Below are 18,145 nucleotides of genomic sequence, written 5' to 3' on the forward strand. Positions count from 1 at the left end.
CTAAACTCCTAGGTATTACAGCATATGAGCCCTGATGCAGCAGAAAAGATTTAACCTCAAAAAGGAAACATGGCACCAGAAGTACAACCACAATAAAGAACTACTAGTGAAATGTGCTCAATATTTGCTTTAAAAAAAAAAAAGTGTTATTCTATGACTAAGAAACTAAGGCAAAAGCAGCAATTTATAAGTTGCTAGCATTAATGGGGCTCATTGAGAATGAATGAAAGATAATTACTGCCCACGTTGTCCCACTGGACAGACTTTCCACTGAACTGGAAGGAGAGCTGGAAGCAACTCCAAACTCTCTACAGTGAGAGTCCAGGCCAAGGGAGATCAACAGTGTTCCACAAACATCACTGGCAGGGTGTTCACATCAAACACTGGCAGTGTGACTCACTGTTTCTACTGAATTCCTTCTTTGCAGCTGAGAAAGCATTTCCAAACACCAGATGTAAAACTGGCACTCCTGTAGGAGCTTAGCAGACAGTTTCTTAACTTTCTAGAGCAGTGTGCTTCTCAGTTGCAGACACTTGCAAAGTATTTTTGGTTTGGTAGGTGGGCAAGCAATGTATTATAAAGGACTCCCTAGAGACTGAATTTGCCAACCTCCTCAAGTTTCTCTAACGAAGGGGAAAAATGGTATGGCTTTGCTAAATGGACGTTATTCTATATGTTATTTGACACAGTTTTTATATCTCAACACGCATATTAGTTGGATCTGGTAAGGAAGGGATTTAACTCTTTAGTATTTCTGAGAATAGGAAATGAAAATGTAGCATGAAGATTTAACACGACTCTGTCTGGTCTGAATGCTTAAATGAAGGTAGGGGAAAAATATGGCACAAAAATGATAGAATAAAAAAATTTGTAGTGAGTACGAAACATGAGACTGACAATATTCCCATAGAAGGAAGGAGGGAGAAATCCCCTCTAATGGAGAAAAACAGTGGTTTGCATTTTTATAATACTATAATATTTAGATGGAGTTGTAATTTTAAAAAGCAGTTCTTAAATTCTGGCCTGTTGCAATTTTTGGTTTTCTTTAGAACAGAATTCATGCTCATGAAGGGAACAAGTAAAAGTTTTCTAGTTTGTCATTCAATGCTGTATTGTAATTATAATTTGCATTCAGCTAATGACCTTAGTGGGGTAGTTTCTGACTTTACTGCTATATGAAATGCTTTGGTTTTAATCTGTTTTAGTTGTTATGGAGGCTACTCTATGAACATGTGTGCTCAATTTTTTTTGTAAATATTAGGTTCTGATATGTATAAAATCTATAACATTAAAGGACCATGCACTTAAAGACTTCGCTATAAATATTCCCTTAGATTTATTCCATGCTCTATTGTTTAATAAATTTTAGTGCATTTCTACCTTATTTTACTGGGATGGATGTCCTCCTCATGTGGACATTTGCTTATAAATTTATTTTTCTTGAAATGCTGTGAAGCTTCTCGGAGTTTTTCAGGAGGCTTTACACCTTGGAACTAAAGCAGGATGCAACAAATTAAACATCCTGAAACTTTAGTTAAAACATCAAAGTGGAGCCTCCTGGAACTGAGGAAGGAACTTCACTGAAAATTTGCAAATACTTCCAACTAATGTTAACGCTTCCAATGTGAAAGCCAAAAAAAACCCCAACATTGTTCTTGTTGTGCTATAGTTAGATATAAACTGGGAGCTCTTAGAACTCCTGTACGTAGCACTGGTATTTTACCAATATAAACTGTATTTCATTGGACTGTGTTTTAAATTGCTGAGATAAGAATGTATTATATGTAATTCTTGCTTACGATTAGATTCAGGGAATTTTGTAGTGGGTTCTAGTCATTTTCTGTAAGTAGAATGATCATACCAATACAGAATATAGAATTACAAAACAAATCCCACTCATCAGGATGCTGATTGGCACTAGACGAAGTATTGCACAACTAATATATGCGTATGAGGAATATCAGGATAATCCCAGAGCAGGAAGTTATTGGTATGAATAGGTGAAGAGAGCTAGTTACAATCAGACAACTAGGCAAACTGTGGTGTTGAAGAGTTTAGTTAACTTTCCAACAATGAGAGACAAAAAGTTGTTTGTTTACATATTTTACTTGTAGAATTCCTACCCTTTCAGGGGAAAAAAAAAAAAAAAAAAAAGCAAAATCCAAACCTTTAAACTGCTGTTTGACACTACAGTATCTGAAGTGAATTATTAAAGGAATTGCAGAAATGTTTCTACGTATGTTACTCCAAGATTTTTACTTCTGGACTAACTCTACTGTCACTATCATTGTAAATAAACTGTCTCAGTGCTCCTGGGCTTCCCACAGATTACTGATAAGTAAAAGGATTTGTTGCCCTTTCTCTTTTTAGAACCATCTTAATCCTAACAATTTTTTTTTAATTTTTTGTTCTCTATGAATTTTTATTGCTCCTTGAAGTTTTAAGCTGAATTCAGTTCTTAAAAGTTCATGAATGGTAGCCTTCTATGTGCTCTTTTATTTGGACTTAAATTTTTACAAACCTCCAGAGGGCTCCCAAGTCTCAATCCTGAACATACACGGTTAACAAAAATTGCAAAGAATGCTACATTTCAATATGAAAAAATAAACGTTTAAGTGTTTGTTGACAGAGTAGGAATACAGATTTTGACAGAAGTCTCCTGTGACCTATTAAAAGTTATACAAAGTATATCCTGCCTGACTACGTATTCTAAGCAGTGGAGAAAACAAATATGAATCGATCAATAATTGTGACAGTTCAATAATTCAATAGAAATAGCATATTAACAGAGTACCATTTTATGCCTGTGGCTGGGAGGCTGTAGCTTCAGTATGATAGTAGGACCAAATTTTATTTAAAATAATTATGTTTTTAAAGTATTTTAGTTCATTATATGTGTGGATGGCATTGAAGAACTTTTGTTGGAAGAGTGGGAAGGAAGTGACAAGGTTCAAGTACTCTCTTCTAAGCTTGACTCATTACAGGGTGACTCAAAGTGGTATCTCTACCAGAAAGTGAGTTCAGTTTCTTATTTTGCAAAATATTTTTTTTAAGTACAAAATGAAGCAAATATTTATTTAGAGATCTTGAGAGATGAAGAGAATAAGGCTACAGATTGTCTTACGCTTAGCCCTGTCACAATCTAGGCTCCTAATATGGGACCTTGTCATCATGTCCTGCAGGAAATGTTAGGCCTTCCTCCTTCTGGAATAGAGACAGGAAAAAGACAAGGAAAGCAGATGGTACCAAGTCCTTTCACTGATATGGAAAGGGATGAGTAGGAAGTAATCATCATGGTACATTTGAGGTTGAAATTATGTCTTTGTAGATTTCTCTACAGCTCCTTCCAGCAGTATCCAAGAATCTGCAAGAAATATAAGATGGCAGCGATACCTCTCCTTTTCTTTCTGACAAGAGTTGTGGTAGGGATGACATATGGTACACTAAGACAAAAAATAAAAAAAAAATCCACCTGTCCAAGTTGCTTTCATTTTCACTCTACTTTAGAAACCTTTTCAACTTAAAACCATCACTGTTAACTTACAGTCTTCCAAACTATATTGACATCAGCTATTTTAACTTTTCAACACATCTCATGTGAAATCATCCATTATTACATGGATTCTGTTATTTTCTCTAATATGTTGATGGTGTATGATTCATATGAACTTTTAATAAATAATATAACTAAGTAAATTGTAAGTTAGTAGAGTTTGGGTATCGGTCTAGCTGTTACTGGCAGTGGGGAAATCTGGTAGTTGTTTTAGAAGCAGACCAGCAGATGGTGCTCAGAAATTAATTGCAGTATAACTGAGTTGTGATAGCATTTTCAATTTCTGTTCTTTTTTGTTCTTTACAGAACTTCTTAATTTAGAGAGATTGTGAATAAGGATGGACAAACGGAGCATCCAACGCTTCCCAAAAAATAGTTTTCTGAATTATTACTGCTTTTACTTCTAGCACTATTTATTGGGTTTAATCAATTAATCTCAGTTCATACGTAACGAGTTTTCTCTTAAAACTGTACCATTAACTAATAATACTAAGGAGATTTGCCTTGTAGATTGTAAAGTAATTGCAATGATATTTGAAGAGGTGATTAAAGCTGTAGACAATACTCTTTGAATTTCAGGAAAAAAAAATATCTCTGCTTGTATTGAAATTAATCTGCAAAGATATTATCAGTAATCTTAAGAGCCTTAGAGGCTTAAACACAACACATCAACTATAAGACTTTCTTCAAAACAGAAAATTCAGTGTTAATTTCATATTCACAAACAAAGCAAAGTTAACATGCTCTGCCATCCTGTTAACTTCCAGTTTGAGGCTGTGACAACCTGTTGACATGTTGTATTCTAGATGCTGTGAATTATATGCCCAGGTACTTTGAAAGCTGTCAGCTTTACAGTCCCTGTTTTCTTGGATATTTCACTCACAGACACCTTGATAAATATTCACTTCAGTTTATGCAACAGAGTGTGAAAATGAACCTAGCTTGGCTGTTTTGGTAAACGCCAAGCAAGCAGTATAGTCAGTTCTGTAATTAAATGCATTGGCATGTTAATGAAGCTGTTTCATAAATGCTTAATGTTGGCAGTAACTGCCTTTAGGTAGCTGTACTGGAAAGAAGAGAGATTTCACATAGAATCAAAAATGTGACAAATGGTAAACTCGTGCTGGCACTTTGTGAAGGATGAATTAACCTGGCCCTTTGTAAGATAGGGGTGTGTGCAACCCTAGATGATATATCAGTGGAGTCAAACGCAGAACTCACAATTTATGAGCTCACACAAAAGCATCCTTTGGAAACAAGAAACAGAAATTTAGAAACAGGAAACACTTGCAAAATAGAACATTTGCACAGAATGCAAATAAAACAAGTATCAGTTTTTGTTTCCTGCTGCTAAGCCTATTGTAAATAGTTGCTCTGAAAGTTGCGCCTCCTATTTTTTTCCATGGAAACTACAGTAGATACAAAAAGCACAATAATACTGTTTGATAGAGCAAATTCTCAGCTACAAAACACTATTTTTCGACATAATCACCACTGTTAGCCATGCATTTTTTGTCAGTAATGAACAAGAGCCTCTACACTGCACTCATAAAATTCTACACGAGTAGAGGTGGCTCACTCTTTCACAGTTGCTGTAATAGCATTGTTGCTAGGAATGTGTTTCCCACATAGTCCATCTTTCATTGGCCTAAACAGATGAAAGTCAGATGGAGGCAAATCTGGGCTATACAGTGTGTGTGGTAGGATACTCCAGCAAAGATTGGCATTGTACTTCATGGTCTTCAAACTGATTAGGAGACTAGTGTTATTGTGTTGCAGGAGAAAGATTGCCAACTTCTCTGGCCTGACTCTAGAAGTTTGAGCCTTCAGCTTAGTCAGCATTGTGATGTAGCAGTCCAGGTTTCATGAAATCCAACAGGATCACCTCTTTCCTATCCCAAAAGATGCACATCACTTTACCCACTAAGGGTAAATTAATTAAGGGTCTTTAATTTTTTCTTCCATGAGGCATTCACATATTGCTACTCCATGGACTGTCATTTTGGCTGCAGCTCATACTGGTGACTCACAGCCTGATCCACTGACAGAGCATCTGAAGGAAAGACCTGATCAGCCATGGGAGCACAGGTGAAGCCAGGCTCCACCCCTCTTAGACCTCATTTTAGGGCTGACTGCCACTGTGGAAGGATGTCTTCTTGGATATCTCTCTTCTTGGAATTCTTTCTTTATGAGCCTAGATCCTCAGAGACGAGTGAGCATTCTTTTCCTTCCTTTGTAACATCTCATTTGTGCTGGCTCCTTTGCCTTTACATACCACACTGTATCACCTGTAATGATGTGATCCAAGAAACTGTCATCTTCAGCCTCAAGGGTTCAGTAGGTCCTGACAAACTTTCATGCAATGTTCTTTCTGTTCCTGTGTATTTGGGGGACCCACCTGGTGCAAACTTTGCAGAGTTCAAATGTTGGCACCATTATGTGTTAGTCTTTAAGCTGATATTCAGCTCCATATGAACCTGGTGGGAAGACAGAGCTAACTCAGGTACATGTAATGCAATGTATCTGAGTGACTGGAAGGGAGGGAACCAGGATCCACCACTCCTAAGACCTGATTTAGGCATTGGCAAGGAGACAAGGGTATCTTGCTGAAGACCCCTGCTTGTGTGAGGTCTTCCAAGAATAAGCAGCTTTTTCCTTTTGTTTCTGTGTCTGGCTGCTGCATTTGGGCATATTCTCACTTGTTGCAGCCTAGGACTTTGCTACTCCACTACCATTGCTGTGTTTTCCACTGTGTTACAGCATTACAGTAAAGAAATAGGAGGCATTAGTTTTAGTTGTTCAATGTATGTGAGAGTAAAATACTAAATCTCTATCTACTCTTTGTTAAGTTGTACGTAGAAGGAAGGGCATTAATATAGAACCTTCAAAAAAGCATTTACTTCTCAACCTGTAATTTCTCTGTAACCCTCAGAACTTGGTACACCTGCTGCATCTGTGAGAAGAGTCTCCTTCTTAGATTTTGTGTTATATATCACCGAGGTTGCTGATTTCCCAGATGAAAAACATAAAGTACAAAATGTACATTAGGATTCAATGCAAAACTGTGATTTTAAGGGACTATAAATATGGCAGAAGAGCTTTGATAGACTGAAAATGTTAGGCAGGTCGAAAGCCATATGGAGCCTGACTGACTGATTTCCATTTGTGCTGTATGCACGAACAGAAGAAGAAAGGTATTTTTGAAACTGCCAGTGTCACAATAATCTGGTTTGGAAGCATGTATGCTGTGACATCTCTTTGAACTCAAAACTGATCAAAGTTTTCTGTTCCTCAGTTCTTATTTTACTGGCAGCTTTGTTTCCTACATATAGAACATGTCTCCTTGCTTTCTCAAATATAGTAATGAAGCCATTTGTTCATGTTTTTAGTGAACAGGCAAGTGTTGGAATGGTATTTTCATTTTGTGGCCTCCATATATTCCCTGAACTTCTATGGCAGAGCTAAGGGAAAATAGAAGTAAGTCATCTCTCTGTGCTGCCAGAGGTTGTGTATGCAGCAGTAGCTACGTTCTGTACTGCATGTGAAGTTAAATCTGCAGCTCATGGGCAGCCTGAATTCAAGGCTGCTTGTTAATCTACCCTAGTGCAGGATTTTCTGGGCATTTTCCTTTGGAAGTATTCCTTTGGAAATAAGGATGATGGTGGCTATTAACGCTAAACGAGGCTATAGGTTTTTTTCCTTTGTCATGCTACTGTGCTTGCTTTTTACTGACTGTCAGTACTTTTGTTGCTTTTTTTACTCCTGTTGCATATGATGTTTACCACACTTCATTTAGTGTCTGTCAGTCCTCTTGTTCCAGTAAAGACTGTGCTTAAAAGCCTTGTTTCATGCTCTGAATGCCTAACAGTCTTCAATTCGCTTTATTTGCATTCAGCTTTGGCTGTGGGATGAGATCATTTTTCCCTGAAACTGAGTTCATATCTTTATGTTTTTGTTGATCTCATCCCTGGTATGCTTGTCCAGATGGAAAATCAGAACGGATATGCTGTGAAGAAGCTCATGGGGCTGAATGTCACAAAGTTCAGACAGACTGTAGTTGCTGACTGCTGTTTTTCTGTGGGCAGTAAGAGATCATTCTGTCAGACTCTGAAACTTCTGACCACATAGGGTGGACAGTCAGCAATAGGCTCAGAGCAAACCTCTGTAAGCCTGAGTCTTAGAATAGGGAAGGTCTGTGATATATTGTGAACTGTCTGTCAATAATATCAGCAGACTCCAACACATCACTTACAATTTTCAGATGCCACTGTGATAAGGACCAATGTAGACTCATTATTTAATGCCTACTTAATGAATAGACCAACTCACATCCCAGAATTACAAAGGTTTCTTGTTCTACCTGTAGAGGGCATTCACACTATTCAGTACATCATTCCTATTGATAGTGAATTCAAGGCATTTATGGTTATTTCTGTTAAAGATGAATGTATTAACTTTATGATTGATCATAGTTTACCGAGCACACCTGCCTTCTGTAAAGATTCTGAAAACAAAAGCTGGGTATATATGAACATCTGAAAAACATGCTTGTGTGAGGTGTTATAAGAGATGGCCAGATATTTTGCTGATCAAAACGCCATTTTGAATACTGAACTATTTTTTTTCATTTTAATTGGGTTTATTGTTATTATTTATTTCTAATCCTTTGAGTTTTAATATTTTTACAGTATCATAGCTTGTGCATGGTGCCAAGCTTTTAAACTCCTGTTCAATAAAGCTGTTCCACTGAGCTTGTGTTGAGCATGCAGAGAGCAACAGAAGTTGCAAATGGAAAAAATTTTGGAAAAGATTTCATGAATCAAGCTAGAGCATACGAAGACATTCATTTAATTGGAATCAGGAAGCTTTAGAGGAAAGAGATCGTTATATTAAGATGATTAATCAAAATATTCTTCAAAGCATTTGTTTCAGTTTTAATTTAATAATTAAAGTGAATGCTGATTCCTTGAAAGGAGAGCATGCGTCTTTGGGAGGCTCAGGAAGGATCTCCCCATCCTGGAAGTGGAGAAGGCAAGGAATGTAGAGTAGCTGGAAGAACAGGTCTGATAAATGGTAATCTAGGCCTATTGTATCGCACAATGGCAACTGCTGAACAAACAGTAGCAGTGCAGATTTAGTCTGCAGGGACAAACTGAATCACAGAACGTTTGAGATCCTCTCTGCAAGACAGTTGTTGATCTTCAGATGCCTGGGGTGGAGATTACTATTAGAAAATTAGCAGTCAGGAATAGTTGAAATTGGAGCTTCAAGAAACAGAGAAAAGAGAATTTCTTTTGCTTCCTTTTGATCCTAATCAATCCACCTTTGGGCATTCACTCATAACAAGCCAGAAGACAGTATTCTGAAGGAGTCACCATTCATTATGTCAGAGTGACTGTGATGTATATCACTGAGATTCCAGAGCACTGAGGTGAGGTTAAGGTGCTTGTCAGGAAGGTCATCCATGGCAGCAGCCGCACCTGTACTGCAGAGCATACTATTGCTAGAACTGCCAGTGGGGTTATAGCTCTGTGAATAATTATTCTCCTAAAGACTCAGTTTTCTTTCATGTAATAATCCAGCACGTATTCATGAAACAGAGAGTGACTGAATGCTATATTCCAACTTCTAAGTGCCTGACAGCTCTCCCCTTGGATGCATATATTTCTGTAGTCTCTTTATACTGTCATGGGCTGCTTGACACACAGCTTTCTCCTCTGAACTCTCATCAGTTCTCTAGCAAAGCTTATTGATTATTCCTTAGTGGAATTGTGCATAAGTATTTGAGTGCAATCACTGCAGATGGTGCGCTAAGACTTGCTGCTGTCTGACATATTTTATATACAGGGGCCTTTCTGCTTATTCACACTTCCAGTAAAAGAGTTTGAGCCTTAACATTCTGAACAGTGATTGGAGTTACAATGACTCCCAGGTGCAGGGAACTCAAGGAAGTTTTTCTTTCTGGTTGAGGTTATTCTGTAGCATCCTCCTTCCTTACAGTGGGTTCTACCATATTGCTGTAATTAGACTTAAAATGCTGCATACATCTGGGCATGGGAATGCTAAAAACACATAGGACTGCGAGATCAGATGTTGCTACAGAGGTTAAGTTGCAATAGTTACCTGACTTTTCTATGCCTCTGGGTAGAGGTAGGGAGGACGGGAGGTGTTGGAACTTGTCTTAGGTTTGGCTAGGGATTCTAACCATCGTATTATTTCGCTTTTCTGTTTCATGAACTGCAGGTTAAACATGAGTACTATTCATGTAGGGCCTGCTATTGAGGTAGATCCTGAAGGAGATAAGAATGAAATTTCTAACAGTGGGAAAAAGCATTACAGCCCCCTTCTTTTACTCCCAGTTACATGGTGACAACCATTTAAGTTAAAGTGTTAGATTATAATTCTAATAGGTCCCATATCTTTTATGATGCTTGCTATGTGCACTGTGGCCAGACTTAAGAGATGTTGACTCTTAAAAATGAATGAAATCACTGTTTGGTAGTTGGTGTCTGGTTGGTTGGTTTTCTTTGGTTGTGGTTTTTTTTTTGTTGTTGTTGTTTGTTTTTGTTTTTGTTTTTGTTTTTGTTAAGGGGCAAGGTAAAACCATCAGTGATCTCTGGAATGTGTATTTGGTCTTGATGAGACTTCTTACAAGAAAATGATAAGTTGTATGTAAAATCTAAAACACATACTACAATCAGCTCCTAAAGTTTTCCTGTAATTTCCAGCATGTATTTTATTTGTACTTTGCTTTTACCAACCACTAATTTTCTCCTTCAAAAAATTATTAATCTGTAACTGATGTAGGCTGTTTGCAAATGAAATGGTACAGTTCTAATCAGATTGCTGTCTCCTGTGGCATTTTGCAGTGCGTGATACTCTCTGATATCTGATGCAGCCTAGAGAGATCTCTGGAGTGGCAGACTTGCTAGATAAACACAGGGAGTTTATTACCATTGCAGAAGGATGTAAGAAATACTACTTCACCTTCTCCTATAAATTATGTAAAGATTTACTGGAGAAATAGCACAAGTTTTTGTGACTCCTTGACTCTTGCAATACATCACTTTCATTTTTATTATTTGCTTTGTATTCCACAGAGCATATTGGTTAGACTCATTTGCAATTCATAAGCATCATATAAGTAGATATGTTATTCAGGTTAACTATCAGTGGTTTAAATCTTTAAACTACTGTTTGCTTTTTGTCAGCCACAAGTACAATTTTCATAATGAAGGACTGAAACATGTTATTGAAAAACATGGACAAAAATAACTTTACATTCCATAATTCCAACCAATGAAGTAGTCCAGGTGATTAGAAATTTAGTTTCTGTAATTTCAGTTTGAAAGACCTAAAATCAGATTCAGAATCTTTCAGGTTTACATCAGAATGATAGCTGCCTGTTGGGGCTGCATTCCTTTGCTTCTGTTCTCTTTATTTAGGAAGACAATAACAAACCTGATTTCCTGATTCAGTCTTAGAGGATTAATCAAAGTCATAGGCATCTATCTGCACCTTGAGGATTATTAGTATTTACTTTGACCTCTCTGACTCTTGGCTAAGAATGAAATAGTTGCAAAATTCATACTGAATTTTATTTATGTGTTCTGTATGTTTTTATCAGTGACGTGTGAGTTGAAAAAAGATGGCTTGAAAAAGTATTAAAAAGTTGATTTTCTAGAAATTACGACACGTAGCTATGCATCTAGCTTAATAGTCAAAACAGGTCTGGACGGAACTGAGTGACTTGAGGTTTAAATCCTCACAATTGAAGGTTAACTAGCAGACCAACCCAAGATCATTATTTTTTCTTGTCACAAAACATTCAGTATGTTCAGACACAACTAACAATGTAGTCTAGCCTTGCTGGACACTTTTATCACTTGATTTTTTTTTTTTTTTGAAACTTTTACTGAAAAATATCATGTTTCTCTTTAATGCTGATAATTACAGTCCACATTTTAAAACAATTTCCTTTGCAGGGGTCTATCTCCTGAACTGTCAAGCAGTTTTATCTCCCTTTTTTTTTCATTTGTTTCAAAAAGTTTCTGACCTTCAGCCAAGGATTTTCCAAACTGCATTTCTTAAAACAGGCTATGCTCCAGGGTTCTGTCTGCAAAGTCAAGAGAAAAGTTTGTTCACCTGAAAAATGGTTGTGGGACTTGACCCAAATTCATACTGTGTTGGCCAAAGTCTACAGTTTCTCAAATGTAGTTTCACAAGTAGCAAAATCAAAAGTTTACAAAACATTTAGGGTGACTCTGTACTCCCCCTTGCTTTCTACTGCTCCTGCATCTGGGCAGCTCAACTCTGTTTCTGTCTTTAAATGTTTGGCCTGAATAGTCTCTCATGCTTTTAATTAGCGTATATATGTTTATCTTTGTGGATCTTAGCCTGGAATGAAGCCAAAGAACTTGGATCTGACTATTATGGGCTGACTTATAAGGTCCAGCCTGGTGAATAAGTATTTACTCGGCTGCTAGGAGAAATAAAACATCTCCTGTCCCTATTCCATGAATTTCACACGCACTGGCCTTGGAGCTGTTAATGAAGCCATTCTGCAAGAGCACTTTCCATAGTGCTTCTAAAGTCAGCATTCAAGAAAGGCATTCAGCAAAGCTATAATTTGCCTTCCAACACCACTGAACTGCTTTTGCCAGCTCACTGGATGCCTAATGAATGAAAGGTGTGGTGTACTACAATGAAAAAAATAAGTCTGATGGCAAAATCCTGAAGTAGTAATTACACTAGGTTCAAAGAGACCACAGACATCTATAAGCTGTCTTTACTTTAAAAGAGAAATGCTTAACTTTTTATTAAAAGACAGACATTCAAATATCTAAAAGAACATCAGAAGTTAAGAATGATCTGTTTAGGTCAGTCCAAATGTTTTATCTAGCCTGGTATCCTGTCTCTAAAAATGGCCAAAAATGGACACTGAGAGAGAACTATAAATGAAGGAGAGCATATGGAACTTGCACAAATGTTCAACCATGATGCAATCTGTAGTTCAGGAACTTCCTGAGCCAGAGATGGAGCTTTGTGTTCAACAACTTTTGATGGATTTACCTTCCATCAGCCTGGCCTTCTCCAGGAAGAAATAGAGAAGATAAAAACATCAATCTTCATTTTATATCCTTTATTCCTGGGAAAAGTGTTGGCCCCATTCCACAAGGACAAAAGTAGTTACAAAGCTATTGTAGCAGCTGAGTGTCCTGAGGCTCCAGTGCATAATGACAGTGGAAATTTCACATCTGACAGAAACCTGTGGCACTGGAGCTACATGGAGCAGGACTGACATGTTCAAAATCTCTTTGCTTTATATGACTGTTTTAGAATAAGCAGACATTAAAAATAAAATTATATCTTTAATGAGCTAGCTATTTCAAAGTTGAATCTTCAAATCTTTTAATTATGCAGTTGTACTGCTATGCAGAAAACATTCTAAATCCAGCCTAAAGCTCAAGTCAGACAGGTTGAGCTAAGGGCATTTCTGTTGGCTTGGGTACATTTCAAACTCCAGCCTAGCTTGTGCCCTCTTTAAAAATTTATTTTTAATGAAAATATCTGGACCATTTCATGCAGTGTTTCTCTGATTAGCACACAGTACTTATCTAGGGTGAATTAATAGATGTTAATGTACAGTAAAAAGCATTATAAACTACTACAGGTAAACATTGTAATTAGCATGTGAGAATTCTCTGCCTCCTTAGATTTGTTTTGCCACAGAGCACAGTACCCAACAAAGCATGTTTTGGTCTTTTTTTCTTCTTCTTTTCTGTGTCAAGATATGAACAAAAGTGTCCAAGCTTTACCGTGCTTAGTAGACAGTAAGTAGTGATTTTAGTATAGATATTTTGGAGAATGGGAAGAATGAACTAACAGTGAGTTTGGTGCCAGAAGAATTCTTTCCCTAATGTATGGACATAACATTAACCTCAATTAAAAAATAGGAAAACTAGTTCTAGTAAATGCTCTGCTCATTTCTTAAACAATACTAAATTTCACTAAAACTTTACTGTTTAAATTAGAAGCATTTCAAAATACTGATTATATACACCCCAATTTGATAAATCAGTAGCAAACGTGATTCAGTGAAATGTGCATAGAATTGTGCACTTAAGTTACATTTCTGAGCAATTTACTCAAAAGTTAAGATGGCTTGTTTAGTCTTATACGTGAGACTCTTTGCTGTTTAATTACCATCTTTATAGCATTTGCTTGATATGAATAATGAACAATATGACACCGGAAAAGATGCTTGTGCTGCCTTTGAGCTACTCTGACCTGTTACTACTGCTAAGATAGAGATAAAGAAAAAGATAAAGAATTTAGCTTTGACATTCTCCAGGACACCTGGCTCTGAACATGAGTAGTTAGCTGTATGAACCTCATCAGGGACTGCTAGCTTCAAACTGTCTCTGACATGACTCAGGCTGCACTGACTACAGGCAGATACTCACTAAGTAATTTTGTAGGAAAACACTGATGATCTGTAGAAAAGAAAGAGTCAGAACTGGGAAGCTGAAATTAGTTGAAATTATTTATGTTAATTCTCAGCACAGATCAGTAATAGTCAGCTGAAGACCTCAAGGAATTTCTGCACCTGGTGTTTTAACTCCCAATTATGAGGCAAATATGGGACATTAAGCCAAATTCAGCAGTAATTGAGCAGCCTGCAGCTCTGTCTGTGTTTGTTCCTGTTTCTTCTGATCAGCATGATAGGTGATATACTTGGAAAATGTGTTTGAAAGGGTTATGGGAATTTTCACAGTGGCATATATGCCTGCAGTTTGACTTCAGTAGAACTTACTGCAGCAAGGTGTACTTGAAACTGGACCATCTGAAGGAGAGGCAAGCATTCTTTTCAGCAGAGTTCTCCAGGTCCCTAAATTTCAATGTAGGTAAATAGATGTCTGAAGTTATCTTAGTTTTGTCTGTGCTAAGCATCTTAGTACCATCTTGTGTTTAAAAAAGACATTAAAACGTTTCCCTTTGGAGTTCTACTGGGGGTCTGTTCCAGCAGCAGGTCCCTAGCACGTCTCCGAGTGAACGACTTCTCCTGTTTGCGTTCTGAGGAAGGAGTGCCTCTTCCTTCTTTCCTCCCCCACATATTCTTTTGTCCAGTCATAGCACGCATTTCATAACACCTCAAAGAGTTGGGTTTTTAACTCCTTCCACGTGCTCCAAAGGCATCAAACGTAGAGCACTGGATTCTGCCAAAGTGGATGCAGTGCCTCAGAGGCTGTCCAGAAGGCATGAGCTCTCTAGAGTTACCCAAGCCAGCTCTAAGTGACCTTGATAGAGCATTGAGAGAGAGATTTGAGTGGTGTACTACTTCTCCTATGCTAGTATATTACTTCTGTGATACAGTACAAACACAGAAATATAGCTTTTAGGGCCTATGATAATGTAGCTGATAGCTTATTTATGCTACATTCATTTTCTACATGCCTGCTGAGGAATTTCCTAAATCTCTTGAATCTAAGAGAACTGTTCCCATAGAAAAGGATTGTTACTTGTAGTGTTATTTTGTGATATACTGTGATGTAATCTAATGTGTTACTAATCATTTGAACAATGAATGTAATTTTTTTCCAGAAACATTTTTCTTGAAAAATATTTTGTATTGTTTAGATTTTGCAGACTTCAGTTGTGAGGATTTTTGCACAGTTCACTTTTCTAGTTATATATGAAAATTCTAAATTTATGACGATTGCAATTTAGTGAATTTGTAGTTTCTTCCAAACTCTAGGTAAGACTAACATCTTAATTTGCACTTATTTGTCTTTCATTGCAACTATTTTGGTTAACATTATTTGAAAGCATTAAAGACAAATCATTGAAAAAATAAATAACATTGCAACAGGGTAGTGCAGGGTATGTGTGATTCTGTATCTCAAATCACTCAAAATTCTGCATCATTTGAAACTTCCTAATGTTACTCAAGTACAAATTTATTCCACCTCAATAATTCTTATTAAGTGAATTCTCAAAAATACAGTTCAACAAGCAAAGTCACTTGTGAATCACTACACATATTCACCTTGATAATCAAAAAGCACACACACAAAAAAAAAAAGTAGCAGAGTGAAACAATACTGAGAGCAATGGGAATGCATCATAGTATCATGTTAATCTTAAATATGCCTCAACAGGGCAATGCAGATCTAAGAAAGTAAATGGCTGTAATGTATGCTTTCAGGAGCAAAATATGAATTTGGAATGTAAGAAAGAAAAAAATTTATTGGCTCTGATCCTGCTTCTACTACTGTAATGCACTATAAAGTGCCAAAATGACTTACCTGACAGTACATGGAATGCTTTTTTGTAGTCTTAGCATTAGACAAGTTCATCTGTCAGGCCAGAGTATACAGGCAATTGCATTGCTTGCAATTTAGAATAAAGTGATCTGTTTCTTTCTGAGGGTGAAAGCTGTCTTTGTGTAGATGGCCAGCATAGATATCACAAATATAAATTACTGAAATATAGTATTAGAAACAAAGACTAAATTATACTACCTGTGTAATCTTGTTGACGGTAGCAGTAAACACTTCAGTTACTGTAACTGAACTCCATTGGAAAGCAAGGCCCTTGTGCATACCCAGGTATGAGGTAATTTTAATATTACCTTGGGTCATGTATACAGAACAGTTCTAACTTGAAATATTATCATTTTTCTTGTTTAACTGGAGTTAAGTAATGCCTTCACGTGTTCTAATACACTTAAATTTATTAAGTTATTATACCATAAACTGAATAGAAATCCATCAGCATGTTGCATAGGAGGTCTTTATCAAATCTACAACGCAGTGACTTACTTGGTGAATCTCCGATACAAATTTTGACCCTATTAATTTTAAAATCAGTTTTTCATGTACTTAAAAACAAAGGATATACCCCGACAAACGTCTTTCATTATTATAATCCAATTTATTTTCTTAGGATCATCTGTTGAAAATAGAGAATACAAACCAGTTGCAATACAAACTTGTGTTATACCAAATTGTGCTATTAACAATCTGGGATTTCAGCAGATTGCTTGATCTCAGGGCACTGAGGTTATTTAATATGAGAAATAGATGTAATGGTTTTAACTTCATTATGGTATTAAGAAGCTGCTATTTAGAAGTGCTTTCAGAACTCCTTAGAAAAAAAGATGTTACCAAAATTATGATTATACTGCTGACTTTTTATAGGTTATCTGTGTACAGTATTTGGTAATTAAGGTGGGCACAAGAATCTGTCCCTGTGCCTACAGCAATACTTTCAGTGGCTGTATGCATGTGTGTGCATGCTTCCTAAAACCTCACCCACATGCTGGAATGCAAACACAGAAAAGGCAACTGTTCAGCAGGATGCACTGCAAACTGATTGCCTGCTCTGTAAAAACAGAATTACATACTGATTTGGTTTAATTTAAACAAAAGCAAGAGTCATAGAGAAATTTCTTGATTTACTGTTCCACTGCAGTGGAAAAAAAGATGATTTTTATCACACCTAGAACAGCAGCAGAATAAAATAGTCCAGCTTTCTAACTTATTTAATTATGCATCATAAAAATAATTTCACAAGGAAATCTCTTCAGTTCTGTAGTTTATTCCACACCTATATTGCACAATATTATGCAAATTGATGACTGTATGATGCAGTAGAATTTTCCATATACAGGACTACAGTAAGTGCACATTCAATTTTATCCTTAAATCACACAATGCCATTAATATGCTGACATTATGGCTGAATTAAAACAGACCTTGCAAGCAGACCTTTACAACAGGGAAAATGTTGTATGACTCTTGTGGTCTGTTTTGCACTTTCAATAGCTTTTGCCACAAGCAATAATGGACATATATATTTGAAATTTGAAAATTACACAGTATATTACATTTCTACAGCATCTCTCATCCCAAAATATTTGTATTCCACATTTTTGGCAACCTCTTGAACAGAGGATACCAGCCACCAGCGCTATCCACTGTGTAGTTGGAGGCATGGAGATTTTCCCAAAGACATCTAGGACAACCACCAGCTGTTACAAATAGAGCCATGGGATATTGCTGCTTTTTCAGAACAGGCAGGACTTTGTTTTCAATAATTTATCTTCAATGAAAAACCCATACTTAGTTTCCTGGAACTCAATGTCTTTACCTGCGGTAGAAGTTCTCCTTCAAATAGGTATTGGAATGAACAGTTCTCACTAGCTGAAGGTTATGCTAACAGTAATCAGAAATGGGTACTACTCTGCAAACATTTATGTTGAAGTATACAATGGCATCATGTACGTGCATTGAGTACAGTGGTTGGCAGCTTGCCATGTGGATTAATGCTTCTAGCTAAACGATTGCTCTACCTCAACCCATAGACAAAGGATGACATTATTGCAACTGTGCAATTAATAACTTGTCACATTGTTAACTTTTACAATGTTGTCTTCTCTGATTAGCTTGAAAAAGCCACAGATTTTTCTTCAGGTGTTCTTTTTTTCCTTTAAAATATGCAACTGGTCAGACATACTGGGCTATTAATGCACTTACTTGGTATCCCTTGTTGCAGTCTTTTGTTTATCATGTATGAGAATTACTTTTG

Source organism: Cyrtonyx montezumae, unplaced genomic scaffold (genome assembly GCF_038088225.1).
Source record: "Cyrtonyx montezumae isolate F1298 unplaced genomic scaffold, pur_monq_1.0 scaffold_7, whole genome shotgun sequence".
Taxonomy (NCBI): domain Eukaryota; kingdom Metazoa; phylum Chordata; class Aves; order Galliformes; family Odontophoridae; genus Cyrtonyx; species Cyrtonyx montezumae.